Here is an 18,273-nt window from a genome sequence, read left to right on the forward strand (position 1 = left end):
TAGAGAATTAGTTGTGTTTTCTCTTTCACGAAGACAGTACGTATCGATAAAAAATATAGATAGATCAAGAAAATCAGACATAATTATAATATTTAAATTACATAAATACAAATAGAAATATTTCTTACGATTGCATGTTTTTCTAGTTGAAGAGACAGTTTGTCGTACGATTCCGTACATATATTTATCTGTAAATATCATTATAAACCTATAAAACGTGTCGTTATCGATAAGTAAATAGAAGTGCTGTCAGATATCTTTCACGGTTGGATAATTATCGTATGAAAATTATAAGTTTCCGTATATTTATTGACAGGATTCATCAAAAACGACTAAAATGTGTCGTTTTCGATACGTAAAATCTTTTGTCAGAGCCACATCGATAAAAAGATTCTTAGCTTAATTGCTTTCTATGATATGAAGGTAAATGTGATCCTGTTATATTACACTTTTCATTATAATAACAATAATAACATGTCCAGTGTAATTTCCTAAATGTAATATGAAAAAATAATGTGTACATGAATTTTATTATTATCTTATAAATATAGATTGATTATTGTAGACATCTAAAATTTAATGAACTATATAAGATAAATTCAATAACTATTAGGGCTACTTTATCCTAAACCATTATCTTGCCTATATTAAGACTTGTTTGGCATTATTGTTGTCAAAATAAGAACACTTTTTTTAAAGAAAAAAAAAACTTGTTTTTAGAAAAAAAAGTGTTTGATAAATCAATAAAACTGTTATTAAATAGAAGAACAAATAATTTTTTTATGATTGGGAAGAAGATAAAATTTTATATTTTCTTAAAAAAAAAAAGCAGAAGTAGAAAAGTATTTTTACAAGACAAAATATTATTTTCATATTTACATAATACCCATAAATCTCTTAATAATTATTTAATATATCTCATAACTTTGATAGAAGTTTCATTTTAAGAATTTTATTTTTATATTTTTTTTTTATTATTTTACGTTTATTATCATTACTTTACATTTAATATTTTTGTTATATCTAAATGACATATTATATCACTATTTAATTGAATTTTTAATTATCTATGCATACTATTGACGAAAAATTAAATATGTACATTTTAAATCAATTAAAAAAATGTTTAATTAAATTTTTAAATAATAGATATTTCAAACAATTTCTATCTATAAAATAATTTTTATATTAAAAGCATTTTTATACTTGTCATTTTTGTAATGCGACATTTGAAAGTGTTTTTTGAAAAAGATTAGGTTAGCCGAAGTTGCTTATTAAAAGAAAATTTTCAAATGAATTAGTTAGATGCAAATTATTATTTTTTTCAAAAAATCTTTTTAAAAATTTATTTTCAAAAGAGCTTTTTTAAATAAGTAGATTTTAAACGATACTAAAAATAACATATTCTCTTTAGAGAAATTTTAAATATCCGAAAATATTTAGTGTAAACATAAAGAGATCATGATGTTGAAATCATATAAATGATAACGAGGTCATGAAATTAATTTTTTTATCAAAATTTTCACGTGATACTCTTGGCGATCGAATACATCGTAAGAAAATCCAAATCTTATACGTGCTTAAGAAATTCTAAAAATGAAATCTTTTAAAGTAGTATCTATGTAAATTTTATCTCGATCTCATCAATGTAGATAAGTTACTTTAGATATCAAAATTTTGCGAAATTTTAATTGGAGACTAGTCTATTCTAAATTCTAGTTCATGCTTATATAGAAAAAGTGATACATTTTATCTTAAAGAGACATTTTAAATATTTTTAAAAATTCTATTTTATTCATAAAGAAATCAAGATCTCAAAATCCTGTATACTCATGAGATACATTATTATATCATCTATGTCAAAATAATCATTTATTAATTGTAAATTGCAAGAAAGTCCAAATCATCAATGCTCAGTATAATTTCACATTTGAATTTTGAAAGAAGAAGAAGGTGTATGCGCTTATTTTATCCCGATATAACAAATGTGAACAAGTTGTTATATGCATTAAAAATTTGTGAAACTCTATAAGACGAATCTAATTATTAGGATTCTTGGAGATTACTATATCCCAAAATCTGCATGCTTATATAATCCTCTCTTTAAAAGATATCATGAATATCTGAAAAGTTATATGATATATATAAAGAGATCTAAACTATAAAAATTCCATAATTTTTAAGATAATTAAAGTTGTCTGATATTTCCAGCGATCAAATATATCACTAAAAAAATTAAAATATTCCATTTTGAAAACATTCTATTAATAACCTTTGAAATTCGAATAAATGAGAAAATTAAAAGAAAAAAAAGATTTGAACTTCTAAATATTCATTAATATTTTATAATTGTAATTTACTTTTGTTTATTTCCTCTAATTCGTTAAATTTTCCAGATGACTCTTTTCTCGAATATTATTCAATACAATTTCAGATTGTTGATGACAGTTGTTTCCTAATTTAAATTATAACGAATTGATTATTTGTAGTGTGAAAAAGTAGTAGGAACAAACATGAATAACGTTTGATTTGTAGAAAAATGACGAATTTACGTTCTAAGTTGCACAAAAATCAATAAAGCGGTTGGATGATGCATCACTATAATGGCATGATAAGAGCATGAATAAATAGCCAATATATTTTCTCCACATTCGTAACGGACCTGAAAATACTATAAAGACGTGGCAAGAATCGCAACCGTCCGTGGCCCCCGCTAATTAAAAGCCGCATTTTTTACGGTTTCTTAAACCGCCTGAGACCATCTTCTAATTTATCTGTATTTTATTTTTTCATTTTCTATATTTGAGTAAAATTGAGAACGCACACTCCAATTCACCTCCAAATTACTTTCTATTCTTCAAATTTAAAGAGTTGAATAATAATTCTTCAATTCTTTATTTTACTTTTTTAATATTTTATTATTGTTCAATTATTTTACAATTAACATATTATTTTACATGTAGTTTCATTAATTAAATATCTATTATTCATAAGTCATTTAAATATAATGTAATATTGAAAAAAAGGATAAATATACCTCCGAACTATCGTAAATGGCATGCAGATACACTCCGTCATTCTTTTGGGACATTGGTGTCCCTGTCGTTCATAAATTAGATCATATATGTCCTTTACTCTAACGAAGGGGCTAGGGCCACCGATGTCCCCAAAGTATGACGCCAGGGGTACCAATGTCTCAAAAGTATGACGATAGGGACATCAATGTCCCAAAAGTATGAAGGCAGAGACACCAATGTCCCAAAAGTATGACGAAGGGTATTTGCATACCATTTACAATAATTGGGGGGTATATCTGTCCTTTTTCTCTATAGTATTTAAAAAAATATATTACTTAATATACACTACTTTAATTTCAAATTAATGATTTTTTTTATAATTTTCACCAATAATAAAATTTTATTATTAATTTTCATTATAAAAAATACACAAAACTAAAATGGTAAGATGAAAATTTAATTTAAATACAAGATAACAATACAATACATAACATAATAATTTAAATACAACATAAAATATAATAATAACATAATAATTAATTCGCAATAAAACAAGAACCATGTCAAAAAGATGTTGGACGAGAATTCGAAATTTTGCAATATTGCAAGTCCGTCACATTTTTGGACAAAGAAAGTGCTACATGATATAATGACTACATATATTATACTACACAACGTGATAATGTGAATGAACATGATCTTAATGCACCAATTCAAGATGTCATAGAGGCGCCAACTCCAACGACAGAAATGGTGTTAGATGAAATCTCCGATTTGAACAATTTTTAGCTAGACATAATAAAATCAAGGATAAAAATAATCATTTTAAATTCTTTAATGGACGAATAGAGCATTTATGAGAGTAACGTAAGAATTTCGAAAATTGTGTAATTATGTAATGTTTATCTAATCATATTTCACTTTTATTTGAATTTATATATTATATAGTATTCTTGTGCAATTTAATTATGGTATTTAAAATTTTCGAATAAAATATAATAATTATATAAAAAATTGAAAAAATAATTTTTTGTATCACATGAGAATAATATAAAGTAATTATTGAGAAAAAGAAATAAATAATTTATATCATGAATTAAGAAAATAAGAATAAAATAGGAATAATAATATAATATTGACGAGAGAGACAAAAATTATTTTTTAAAGAGTAAAATAGAGAATTTGGTTGGAGTTGGTTGTCTAAAGTAATAGAGAACTCTATATAGTAAAATAGAGTATAGGGTTGGAGATGTCCTAAAACCACTCGTACACTTATAATTTAGTCTTATTCTTTCTATTTTTAAAGTTAAATTATAAGAATTTTGACTAATTTTTTAAGATATATTTTCTTATTAAAAAATTGCAATTTTCATATAGATTTTCAATATTTAAATTTTTTGTCTAAAATATCTAATTAATGTAATTTAATTTGACTTTAGAAATTAGTTAAATTGACTTTTGAAAAGCTAACATGACAAATAAAAAAGGATCGAGGGAATATTACTTTTTCATTGTAATAATCTTTTTAAATATTTATCGAGTAATAAAAATATAAAGAATAATATTAATTAAGTACATTTTAATTTTGTTAAATAAAGCTTCTTTTGAATTATCTACGTTTAGCGAAGGCAACGAGTAAATTTTATCGAAGAGAGCTGTGCTTACTGCATTATATTTCCTCGTGTGATTCAAACTCGTATAGCATATTAAGTAGTGTGATATTTCAATCAAATTCAAATGTGTTGAAATAATATTGAACTAATCAGAAAAAACCCTATCACGTAATATTGAAATAAATTTGATGACTTAACCTTAAATAGTTTGAAATTAATTTTATTATCATTTAATATATGGTTATCAACTACTTTTAATTAACTAACGCGTCTTGATCCTTTACTCACGAAACATTCGTATATTTCAAAGAGAAAGTAATGCAACACATTTTCTTTTTCCAAAACGATTTTCTCACAAATTGTCCAAATGACTTTAGTTTTTCAAAGTCTAGTCATATCATTACTAGGTTTTTTCATTTTAACAAACACAAGATGTATTATTTTCTTCTTTGAGACTAAATTTTCTATGAAACATAATGATGAGTGCGGAGTTAAAAGGTAAAAAAAATTGTCAAAAATTCCAAAAGGGCATATTAATTTTTTTTAAAAATCAAAACGGTAAAATCACTCACCGTGTAGCGACTTTTGCCTTCTGAAAAAGCGAAATCGCTGCAATAGCAGCGATTTCTTAAACTTGCTTTTTAAAAAAAAAATTAAAAAAAATTGAACAAATCGCTCCACACGAAGCGATTTTCAAAAAAAATAAAATAAAATTTGTTTTATAAGTCGCTGCTTCTGCAGCGACTTGCACTAATTTTTTTATTATTTTTTTATTTTTTGCTTTATTTTTTTTAAAAAAATTGATTCAAATTTTTGTTTAAAAAAAAAAAATCATTGCCAGCGATTTTTAATTAGTTTTTTTTTTTTTAAAAAAATCAAATCGCTGTAAAGGCAGCGATTTACATTTAATTTATAATTTTTTTTTTGAAAATTGAATTAAATCGCTGTAAAAAAAAATTAGCCGATTAAATTAAATTTTCAAAAAAAAATTAAAAATTTAAGTGTAAAGCAAAAAATGTGTTAATTAAGAATTCATTTTATAAACACATATAAAGATCAGTCCCAAAAAATGTGTTAATTAAGAATTCATTTTTTTTTTGAAAACTTAATTTAATCGGCTAAACTTTTTTGCAGCGATTTAATTCAATTTTCAAAAAAAATATATAAATTAAGTGTAAATCGCTGCCTTTACAACGATTTGATTTTTTTTTTAAAAAAACTAATTAAAATCCGTTGTCAATGATTTTTTTTTAAAAAAAAAAATTGAACCAATTTTTTTTTAAATAAAGAAAAAAATTAAAAAACTTAATGGAAGTCGCTGCTTCTGCAGCGACTTATAAGAAAAGTAACTTTTTTATTATTATTTTGAAAATCGCTCCGTGTGGAGCGATTTATTTAATTTTTTTTTTAAAAAAAGCAAATTTAAGAAATCGCTGCTATTGCAGCGATTTCGCTTTTTCAGAAGGCAAAAGTCGCTACATCGTGAGCGATTTTACCATTTTGGTTTTTTAAAAAGTTGATGTGCCTTTTTGGAATTTTTGACATTTTTTTTACCCTTTTAACTCCGTACTCACATAATGATCACCATTATTTTTGTGATCTAAATTAAGATCATACCAAATCAGGAATTTATTTTACGAAGCTGTGGAGTGACGAAGTTTGTATACAACAACATACATGTAATTGTGTATTTTAATTAATTAATATTAGCTATGATATTTCCTAACTAAGGCCTAATTAAAAAGTGTAGTTGATAATGACAAAAAAGTAATTGACTGCATTAATTAAAGACATATTTAGCTTCAAAGAAAGTGAAAGGAAACTAGGAAATTCTATTACAAAAAAGTTATAATTCTAGTTGTATAATTGGCTGATTCACATCATTTTCACCGGTATATTGACTAACTAATTAAATAACTTTTTATTAATTAATCATTAAAAAATTAATGACAAAGTTAGGCATCTAATATTGATCGAGACTTGACAAAGTTACGGCAATTAAGTAATTAACGTGAAATTAAAGTACACTTGATTGTTCGTTTTGTTCAACTAAAATCAAAAATTAATTATAACTTCACAAAAATAAGAACTCTTTCTTAAACAAAACTTTTATTGTTCAAACTTTGTAGACAAAAGAAAGCAATCAGTAAGTAATTTCCTTATATATATATATATTTTCTCCACTCAAATAAAGTTTTAAAATGCATTATCTTTCTAAACTTTTTTTTTTAATTTAATTAAAAATGTGTTTGAGATGTTTTCTATCTATTGATGAGTTTCATCTTTCTTTAAATTTCTAACTATTTTTTCAAAACTTATTACCCCTAAATCAAATCCTACCACACATTTCATTTTCCAAAAGAGAACCAAAATCAAAGCAAATCACAACCAACCACCTGTTAATAATGAAGGTAGATTAATTCATTTTATATATCACAAAATTAAAAGAAGAGAGATTCGTGTAAATCATCGTAGAATTATTTATTCCCTAAGAATGACTACGCAGATGCATTTAACATACATATATACCTCTTTATATTTTCATGGAACATTCGTCTATTTTATCATGAAATTGATGCCTATTAGATATCACTAAAAGCCCACTTCATCTCTATATCAAAAAGGAAGAAATTTTAAAAATTAATTGAAAAGACTTTGTAATTAATTAATTTTAAGAAGACTCATCAAAAGCACATAATATATTCAAAAGGACTTTAAAAAATGACCTAACGAACTCCATAGATTAATTTATTTTATATTGAAAAAAATCCAAGAGGGAGGGGAGAAAGAAAATAATGTCATGCCACAATGAAGTTTGAACCGTTCATCTCAATTAATTTGAAAGTCATGAGGGAGATCATAAAATAATTAAGTTAGCCCTCAACCCCACTAAGCATGACTTGACTTTAATTTTATGGTTGAATTTATTCCTCAAAGTTTTATGAATAAATATTGAAATCATAGGTTATTTCTAAAACAAGTTTTGGTGAATCATTTGATTTTTTCTAGCTCGATTTTGAATATGTGCATTAGACTCAAAACTTAATTTGATATGGTGTGTGAAAGATAAATTCGACGTGGACCCTAGGAAATCAGATAATTGCAATGGTGGAAATACCCTCAAACCTACTTGATGAATGAATAGAATCCTAAGTTCTTTTTAGGTTGTAAGATAGGCCTAAAGGCTAATTTGACAATTTTATTTTTAAATCTAAAGTTATAATGTTGTAAACTTAGTGTGAAGATGCTCAAAATTAAAGCAAAAAAGTGGAAGAATTATTATGGTGACCACACCGTACAATGTTGATAAAGAATTCATAGGCGTAAAGAATTTACTCCTATTAAAAATTATGAGTATATATTGTATAGTATTCATAAAAGTGATTTTGTTAATGTCAAATACTTTACGTGATGTCATATCTTTACACTTTGATTAATCTCATAATTTGTTATTCTAAAGTCAACAGTGTTACATCTCTACCAACTTGATTAATGAACAACAATAAGTTTGTCCCTTCAAATCTTTATTTAGACGAATTATTACAAAGGTTCTTTCACTTTTTATTTTCTATTTTCAATGATATTTTGATAGTCAAAATGGTAAAATAGAATACTACCGTTTATATTCCCAACTACTACTGTTGGACAACTAAAGGAAATAATTGGAATATTAGAATAAAGTGAATTTTTGAAATATGCTAATCATGAAGCTAGCCTTGAGATATTCTTGCCTATCGTTAGTCAATTTGAAGTTCATTGAAATAGTACTGGATCAAATTAATAATAATTTTTATTTTTATTTTTGGTATCACGTCCATGGACCACTGTCAAACTGTTATTAGAGATTTCGAATCAATAAAAGTTAATTCTAGAGATCTTTTCAATATATAACACTTTGTTTGGATCACTGTTACCCATTATTCATAATATATTGTATTGTATTGTACTCTATTATATGGTAGATACGATGTTTAGGTAGATTATATTGTTTGTTGTTATTTAGTAACATTTTAATTGTTTAATTTTATTGTATCGTAATGTATTGTAATTTATAAATTTACTTAAATATCCTTAAGTATTATAGGGTAGGAGGCTTGACTATGTTTAAATAATTAAGGTAAAGGATAAAATAGTATTTTGAAATATTATGTAAAAATACAATAAAATACAATGGATAACAATGATAGTGTAAAAGCGCAGCCCATTTTATTTATTTTTAAAAAAAAATTATAAACCAAAAGAATATCTTGAACTAGTACTCTCACGAATATGCGGGAGAAAACAATTTTCGTTAGTTATATGGGAAATGAGCATCGCAGGATGTAATGATGACGACTGATAATGACTAATTAAGTAAAATAATTATGATTAACACATGATTAATGAGAATTTGGCTTTGATAGTTAAGTCTTTGTTTGTTCTTAATATTGTTAATGATTAATCGCACAAAAATTAGTTGTGGGAAAATAAAGAAATGAAAATATGGTTTTGAACGTGTCGATGTTTGATTAATTTTTAATTTCAAGACAAATTGTCATATAATTCAGCCACATAATTATCGTTGAAAGGATTAGCAATCAGTCAACCACGACAATACAGTTCAATTAACGTAGGACCACAAAGGTTGTTCAATTTGAATGGTTCTCCACAAGACAAGGAGAGATTCCACTAAATCAACATTAGACTAACAACTGTTAATCACAAGATTTGCAAGGAAGATTATCGATCTACACATATATAACTAATTAATTAACAACCACAGTCAAAGCTTATGAAATACTTAGATTCCCACCTAGTTAACCGAGTTTTAAATGACTTTCGACCTTACTCAATTCCTAAAGTAAAATTGTTCAAATGAGTTTTGAGATTTCATCCTAATCTAACGTGAGATGTTGAATGTAATAAAATTCAAAAATCATTTTCTTAAAATAATTATTTACACAATATAATTGGTTTCTCATCATTATTTTTGACGAATTAGCTTTTGGTGTTACGTATGTTAGTCAATAAAAAAAGAACTTTCCACGTTAGAATTATAGCTATGCAACCTGACGCTACATTTGAACAATACAAGATCCAAATTTCACCAAAATGTTTAGAGACCTACTAGACTAAAATAATTCAAAGAATAAAAAAGAAAAAGGTTTAGCCATAGAAAGAAAGAAGAAAAAAAAGGGACAAAAGCCTCGTTATGATAATAGTAGGGATCTTGTTGCCTTTTACATAATCTAACTAAATGTCCGTACATAAGCTTTTAGGCCAATCATATTAAGATTGTGAAATGAACACGAAGCACAATGAAGTTTGTAGGGTCATTCTCAAACAAACAATTCCTCATATAATGCAATGTCCCTTCCCCACATGCTTCCAAACCCTAGCTAGTAGTGTAATCATACCTAACTAATTGCTTAATCATATTATAATTAAAGGGGAAATATTTGCTTTGGTTAACGTAATTAACATGATCACAATTATGTTGCTAATTGTCGTGGTCAAAGGGGACTTTTAGTTGACAATGTGGGTTAATGTAAGATTCTTGTGTGTCAAAGTCAGTTGGTGGAATAAAAAGATGGTTTGAACGAATTGACTCAATTAGTTGGTCGTGTGGCTCGAGGCATTAATAATTTCCTTATACCTTTACTTTTTTGTTTCAAATAAATGTTTTTGCTCCATTATTTCAACTTCAAACATGATTTTAATACTAAGTTTTTTTAAAAAACTTTAGCTAAATGACTTTGATTATATTTTCAACTATGTTAAAAGTTAGAGATGTTCGGTCAAGCTTTTAGATTATAGCAAGTATTTTTGGGTGCAGCAGCATAAACAGAAAGATAATAACATTTTTTCAGTGTTGGCCATGAATAAATTATTGTTGTACTATTACAAAGATGTATTTGCAAAGTAATTAGTAACCCACGGATACTTCTACATGGCCAGAAAATTTGATTAGAAATTTAAAAAATTTATGATATTTTTTTAATTTTTAAAACATACTAATATTTTTTCCATTTCTTAATTAAAAATATTAAATTTTTAAAAAATAAAAATATATAAAAAATAAAGTAATAAAAATAAAAAATTTATTTTTTTATTGAACCAACCCTTTTTATCTGCTGCTTTGTTATAGTAGTATAAAATGGGATTTGTTTATCCCTAGGGCTTGTTAAAAAAGATGGTGACTTTGCCATGACTTTCTGTGGTTGGTATCAGACAGGGTCTTTTGTCATCGAGACCTTCAATTTTGACCCACCATAAAGGGCAACACTCCTTTATCTGCTCAAACAAATAATGGGAGTATTAAAATAATCAATTAGCATTTAGCACTCACTTCCTTTTATATTAGTTATTATATATGTATATATTATTATTTCTTTTGATTCTTTGATATTTTTTTTTAGAATTAACATTATAAAATTTTTAATTAATATATATTCCTTTTCGTCATTCGAATATGCGATAAATTATAATTTATAATAGTTTAATATTTTTTAAAAAAATCATAATTGAGAAGAAAAATTTTACTAATACACTTTTAAGATTTCTTTTTAGAATTTTGCAAACATATTTATAATTTCAAAAAAAAAAGATAATTGTAGGTATAAAATGAGAAAAAATAAAGTAAATTTTAGGTTCAGCAAATATAAAAATTACATTTATATTTATAGCTATAGTTTGTATAATTGCGCTTCGTAGCAATTTTTATGTTTGCTATGACTATTAATATGTATATTTCAATATTCATATACAGATGAATTAATTGTATAATCTTTTGTATAAAGAGAGATTGTATAATCTGTGTTTGTATAAATCAAGAAAGAGAGAAGCACAAAAGATAACTGGGCAGCGGAAGATATGTACTTGTATAATTGTAAGGTATATAGGACAAAAATGTGTATTTGTATTTGTATGTACAATTTTCTCTAACTTTATACAAACACAAACACAATTTTATACATTTGTGTTTGTATAAAGTGAGAGAGATGATTGAGAGTGGCGAGTGAGATACTTTGGGGAGAGAGGAGATCGAAAATGTATGTATATATACAATTTTCTCTCGTTTTATACAAACGCAAACATAATTTATATATTTGTGTTTGTACAAAGTGATAGAGGTGAGAGAGATTGCCAAGCGAGATCAGGAGAATGTCGAGCGAAATTCTCTGAGGAGAGGCGAATTGCAATTATTTGCTAAGGGTTACATTTGAATGAAACTGTACTTATATCATTTAATTTGAATTAATAATTTGCTATTTTATGTGATTTTTTCCAAAAAAAAAGAAACTAATTCTCTTTGGAGTTGTTATAAGTTGATAAATAATTAGAAATGACCATTTTTTTTAATAATGTGGACAGCTGATAATAGAGCATGGTTTTGAGCCACTAAATAAAATACTTCAAATTTGCTTTACTCTACTTTAATGTTAGAGGTCTTTTAAGTTTACGGAAATTTTGTTAACTTGGCAAATGGTGACACAGTTTTTTAATCTATTGCACCTAGACAAGAGTAAATAAAGTAATTCTTACAACAAGAAGAAGAATTATTCAACTATATATATCTATTCAAAAAATTTTGGGGAGGGGAGGGGGGGTGATTACATAATTAAAAATATCGGGTATTTTGTTTGATAAAAAGTATTTTTTGTATGTAAAAATAAGTAATTCTTATAAAGTATGTTGATCATGATGTGACAATACTTGCACAATAATTTTTACACGTGATTTTTAGGACGTTTTTGCATTTTTTGTTTTTTTTTAAAAAAGTTATTTAAATCTATATTTCACAACAAATAGTTATTTCAATCCATGAGTTCACTTGGTGACTTCTCTTTCATTCACACCTTCAGAGAAGGTAATACTACCGCTGATTTGCTCGCTAATATGGCTGAACATTGCAAAACAACTACCTTCTTCACAGAGGCCATAAATCTTCCTTCCAAGGTTACTTCCACCTTGAATAATGATGTAGTTGGCAAGCCCAACATTAGAATTCGAGTGAAGAAGGGAAACTTCATATTCGACACCGGTTAAATTTTGTTTGGTTGCTTCTCGTTTATGAATTTTAGATTTTTTTGTAAGCTTATGTAACAAGGAGCAACCCTCCTCCTTTTTTTTCTTTCCTTTTATTTTGATAAGTTAGAGAGTAAGGATGTCCCTCACTCCTAGTGTTGTAATGCGGAGGTCAGGTTTCACCCCCCTCCATGCTCCTTTGACTTATCTATTGAAGCCCCTTGAGGGAACCTTTGAAAAAAAAAAAAATAGTGAAAAACACAATTACAACAAATGCACTGTATTTCTCATTGACGTTGGCGTCGCATGACCTGGACTATCGCAAACAAGGGAAACGTCATAAAATAGAGATATATTGGAGAAATATGAACGTAAATTTTTTATTCTACAGTTTAATTTTATTTTATTAAAATATACCATATATAGTAAATAGAAATGTAAATGACTTCTAAAGGTATGCTTTTGGTGGTATAACATACAATCATACATCACCTACATTAACAATTTGTCATTTAATTTAGAGAATAAATATAAACCCTATGCGTCCCCTCTTAATTATAGGTGGAGAAAGGGGAAATATAGATCAATAATGAACTAGTAGCTTTTTATTATCCAAACCATAGGAAACTAAACAAGATTTATATAACAAGTCAAATTAGTCATTAGACAATATAGTTAATGCATTATTGTAATAGTCCATTAAACTAATTTATTAGCACAACATGGTATATATATATATAATAAAAAAAATAAAATTTTGAAAAATGTAAAATTAGAGCAGGCAATGTCTATAAGATAGATGCTGTACAGCTTACTGTGTCGGGGTAGCTAGGCCTAGAGGAAACATAAGACAGATGGATATAGCAAGGATTTGGTTTCTACTTTGGAATTAACTATAGATTAAAATGAATATACATTACATTACTTGTAACAGGAAGGACCTGTCATATCTATATTTTTAATATATAGTTTTAATTTAAAACTACATTTTTGTTTGCTTTTGGGCTCTTGTACGCCTAGTTTCCGACACTAGGGTAAGGGCCTTGGCTTAGCCAAATCCCCAAGATTATGCACCATGTCTCTTCCCTCTACCCATCATTTAACTATCTACGTCATCGTGTCATCTAACAATTTAAATTAATTTATTTAATTTATGTCATTAATTTATTTCATTTTGTTCAGAATCTAATTTTATTAGGTTTGCAAAAAAATTTCTCCTAAGATAGGCATTAGTGTGCCCTTAAATTTTTAAGAGAATCAATTTGCATTGCATTTCTAAATCCATTTTAATTTGCTGAGTGATGAGAAAGTATTTCATAAGCGCGTCTTTAAATTTGATGTGTTTTTGAGTTGTTTAAGTTGTGATCGATATTAGCGAACTCTCATTCAATGCGATTATATTGTTTTTAATGATTAAAGCACGTGAATATTTACTTTTGATTAAAAAAAAAGATATCGATAATATTATTCGAATTTGGGACCCTTGCTTGCTTTGATATCAACAGTTCAATATTAACGATTCTCAAACATCTATCAAGCGAAATGACAATTCATGTGTACAATGACAGATGAGCAATGGAGTTATTTCTAACAAGTATATAATTGCAATATATGGATATAAAGATGATCACTACCATTCATTTTCTTTGTACATTGTACTTCATCTAGCAATCATCTATATTCCTAGCTATCCTCAATGTGGCCTTTGATTTAATTTATCATGATTTTAGCCATGTTCACACTCAACATGGCCGTCCCTTGTCTCTCCTTATATGTCTCTAAAATTATAATCGTGTCATGTCCAAGTGGCTTGAAATTTGGATCGAATATTATTCAAAAGATTTTTATTGGTAGAGTGATACAACACGTAAAATAAACATGTCAATGCGCTAATTAATCAAATTTCCTTGCTAATACAAACTTAACTACGAGAAAGTTTAAAGCATGCATGTGAGGCAGAATTGCCAGCTAGGTGATTTTGAAGGAACAATTGTGTTAAAATTAGTGAATCATTAAATGAACAAGATTTGAATGTTTCATAGTTATATACATATGCATGCATCTAAGTGTTTGACTAAGATTTTGCCTAATTAATTAAAAGCTAAAGATAATATATATTTTAACAAGGTTTAGGTGCTGGATGTGTCCCTTGAAAATTCTACAAACCCTAGCATAAATGCAGGATTATACATTTTAAACGAGATTAAGGGGGAGACAAGGGAGCATTTTGGATGATGGTTTAGGGTCCATAGCATGTGACATGTGTTCTTAGTTTTAACTAATATCCGTGGATTAAGAATAATTTTTACAATATAAGGTTACTTTTTTACTCGTGGTAGCAGATGACATGTTTTATTATCAAGATCAATTACAAATTATATATTTTAAAGAATTTTAACTATAAACATATCACTTTATTGCGTGAAAAAATCTTATGCTAGCGATAGCCCGATATATATAAATTAAATTCGTATAATTAGCATCCAAATAGCGCACTTGTTCCAATTCTAATATTTTTATACTTGGACGTGAAGCTATCAAATAATTACATATACACATTTAATTATTTCTAAAAAAATTAATTTTCAATCGTGATAATGAATTGTTTTTATCAATTACATGTACATTAAGCGACCTAGCTAGCTCGATAAAAAGAAAATAATTGCCCATATCTTATTTATATGAAACCTCATCTCTTGGGATATAGATAAGTTACTATGTCGTGAATATGGTAAAGAGGGGAATGATAATGTGCAAAACACCAAAAAAAATACTGAAACAGAAAGCATGGCAGCATAGTAGATAATTAGTCCTCCATACCTTTGACTCTCTCTATGACTTCTGAAAAGATAACAACAAATTTATAACATCCCTTTCTTTTATTCATCTGTCATTTTATCTGTGCTTTAATTATATTATATATTATATTCAGTCACATTCAAAAATATATGTTGTGTAGTATGTATTGCATGCACATATAAAATATTGTCATTATAGGGTAGATTTGGTAAGGTGGAAGAGTTTGTTAAACTATTTTTAATTTTTTTCTACAAATTAGAAAAATAATGACTGGTGGAATAGTGAGAGGCTGGGAGCATGTAAAACTAAGTTCCATAACTAGCATTTCATGCTATTTAATAACTATTTTGATTTATTTTTAATTGTCATAATTTTTTAACATATTTTTTTATCATATTGATATGCAAAAAAATTGTTTCTATACAAATTTTTAAATATAGTTTTTGAATATTCAAATTTTCTGTTTAAGATATTGATCAATTCATGTAATTTAAATTAACTTTGAAAATTAGTCAAATTAATTAAATTTTGAAAAGCGCAACATAATAAATAAAAGTTGATTGAAAAAGTAATACTTTTTATTATACAATTTGTAAATATTAACTTGTTGATAGAATATCTTTATTATCTTAAAAAATATAAGAATTATATTGAAACTATTTATTACCTTAATTATCTTAGCCTATTAACATTATATTAAGGATTTTAAGTATTTTGCAAGCGGTTGGTTTTTTTAATATGGTTGTGGTTGATTGCCTTTATGGCATTAATTAATTATTTACTATTTAATTTAATCTTGTTAAATTAGGTCTTAAGTGTAACTCATACCCCAAAAGATTGTTCAAGCCTTATAAGGAATTTACCCATCTCATTAACCATCGTTGTGAGACTTTTTGTCAATACTATCATTCTTTAACAACATTTTTATGTACGGTTGTTGGTATGGAATTTACACATATACCTATATATCTATATTTGCATGGTTTTCTTAAGTTAAACATATTCTTTGTTAGACAAAACTAACATTTGTTAGACAACAAAAATAATCATGATTGACTTTGAATATGTAGGTAATTTTTCGAACTGTATAACAAATAAAACGTCATGATACATAGTTTCAGATCCTTTCTCATTGGAACAAAATCTTGATTTGAAGGAATTTGCATTTTGAAAAAAGGTAAGTTTATCTTAATCGTACATGGGACCCAAACAATCTAATATGTTGTAAAAAAAAGTTTATTAAACGATGGAGATTAAATTCAGAATATTAAATAGGGATCATAACTTAGCTTACATAATCACTTTGCTTTGAGAGTACTGATCTATCATTGTCAAAAAAAGAAAAAAAAAACAAATTGGACAATTTTATTTTATACACATAAATATTAATAATGTAATGAATGATATGTCTATTCAAGTAAAGTGAAAGATCCCATTTAATCTTAATGATATATGTCTATTTCATTTTAACATTTTACTTGTCTATCATGCAACGAAACATCTCCCACGATATAATTATTAATTAAGATTGATGTAGATGGTAGAATTATTCTTCTTACAAAATATCCAAAAATTATATTCAGATTTAATATTGCACATTCAATTACTGACCAATATTCCATAGAATATTTGATTCTAGGTCCAGTCTTTTATTCTTATTCTTTCATATATGCCAATTATGTTCTTTTTAACTTTTCATATATATTATTTCAAAGTTTAAAGCTACGATTCGACGGATCAGAGTGATAAGTCTTACACGGGGTGCACACAGATAACTCATTTAAGGACCACTCAAAGTTTATTCACTTTTATCAATTTAGTCGTTTTAAAATTAATTTCTCTTATAAGATTAAAATTGAAAAATCAGCACATGGAGTTACCAAATTTAAAATTTGATTTTCATCTAAAAATCATCTTGACGGACTCAAACTTTTTAGACATTTTAAAATAAATTTCATAAGGAATTTATACTTAGACTAGAACAAATTTTTAAACAGAAACAAAAAGGGCAACCTATGTAGGGAGATTCTAATTAATACTATATAATATATACTTTATTATATGCCACGTGTAAAGTTAGAAGGGACAAAGTGGGATTTAGAAGAGGCAATTATAGGAGGTGGGGTACGGTTTGTAAAGACACAATAGAACCAAAGAGTAGAAATTTGATTAGATACCAAATGTCTCAATTAATTAAAAAGGAACTAGCTGCTCATTTTCTTTTCTTTAAATGTTTAAACTATTTGTTCGTCGATGTTTAATTATAATTAAAACTATCAAACATTTACATTTAGTAGTGAATAATCCTTACTTTTCGTTGAGTTCAAGAAATATTAACTTAGTTAAAATTGAATTGATTTATTGTTTAACCAGTTTTGTGCGATAAAGTAACCATCTAATGACTATTCATGATATATCTTTATCTATCTACGATTTTCATGTGAATGCAATAGGTTAAAGAATAAAAGATTAGCTTTACCCGTTTTTGAGCAGTAATGTGTGTGTCGTTTAATCGACTTCTCTATTAAAATCTTTAGCATACAGCTAAAACCAACTGAAATAACTAGATGAAAATTGATAGAAAAAGGATCGTGTCGGCTTTTGCCTTATTGCTTTGGCTTTGTTTGTTAGCACAAGTTGTTAAAAAGTTGAAAGACTGGAGCCCCCTCTCCATAAATTCTGGTGGCTACATATATATATATTAAAAAAAAGTAAGGTCAATAACCCCTAACAAATTTCAAAAGCAATCGTAGCTCTTAACCGTTTTGTTTCAACAAATACAAAAAACAATGAGAATAAATCAAAATTTATGTCATCAATACCACTAGGCCATGCCT

The sequence above is a fragment of the Solanum pennellii genome, chromosome 2 (assembly GCF_001406875.1).
Source record: "Solanum pennellii chromosome 2, SPENNV200".
In the NCBI taxonomy this organism is placed as follows: Eukaryota; Viridiplantae; Streptophyta; class Magnoliopsida; order Solanales; family Solanaceae; genus Solanum; species Solanum pennellii.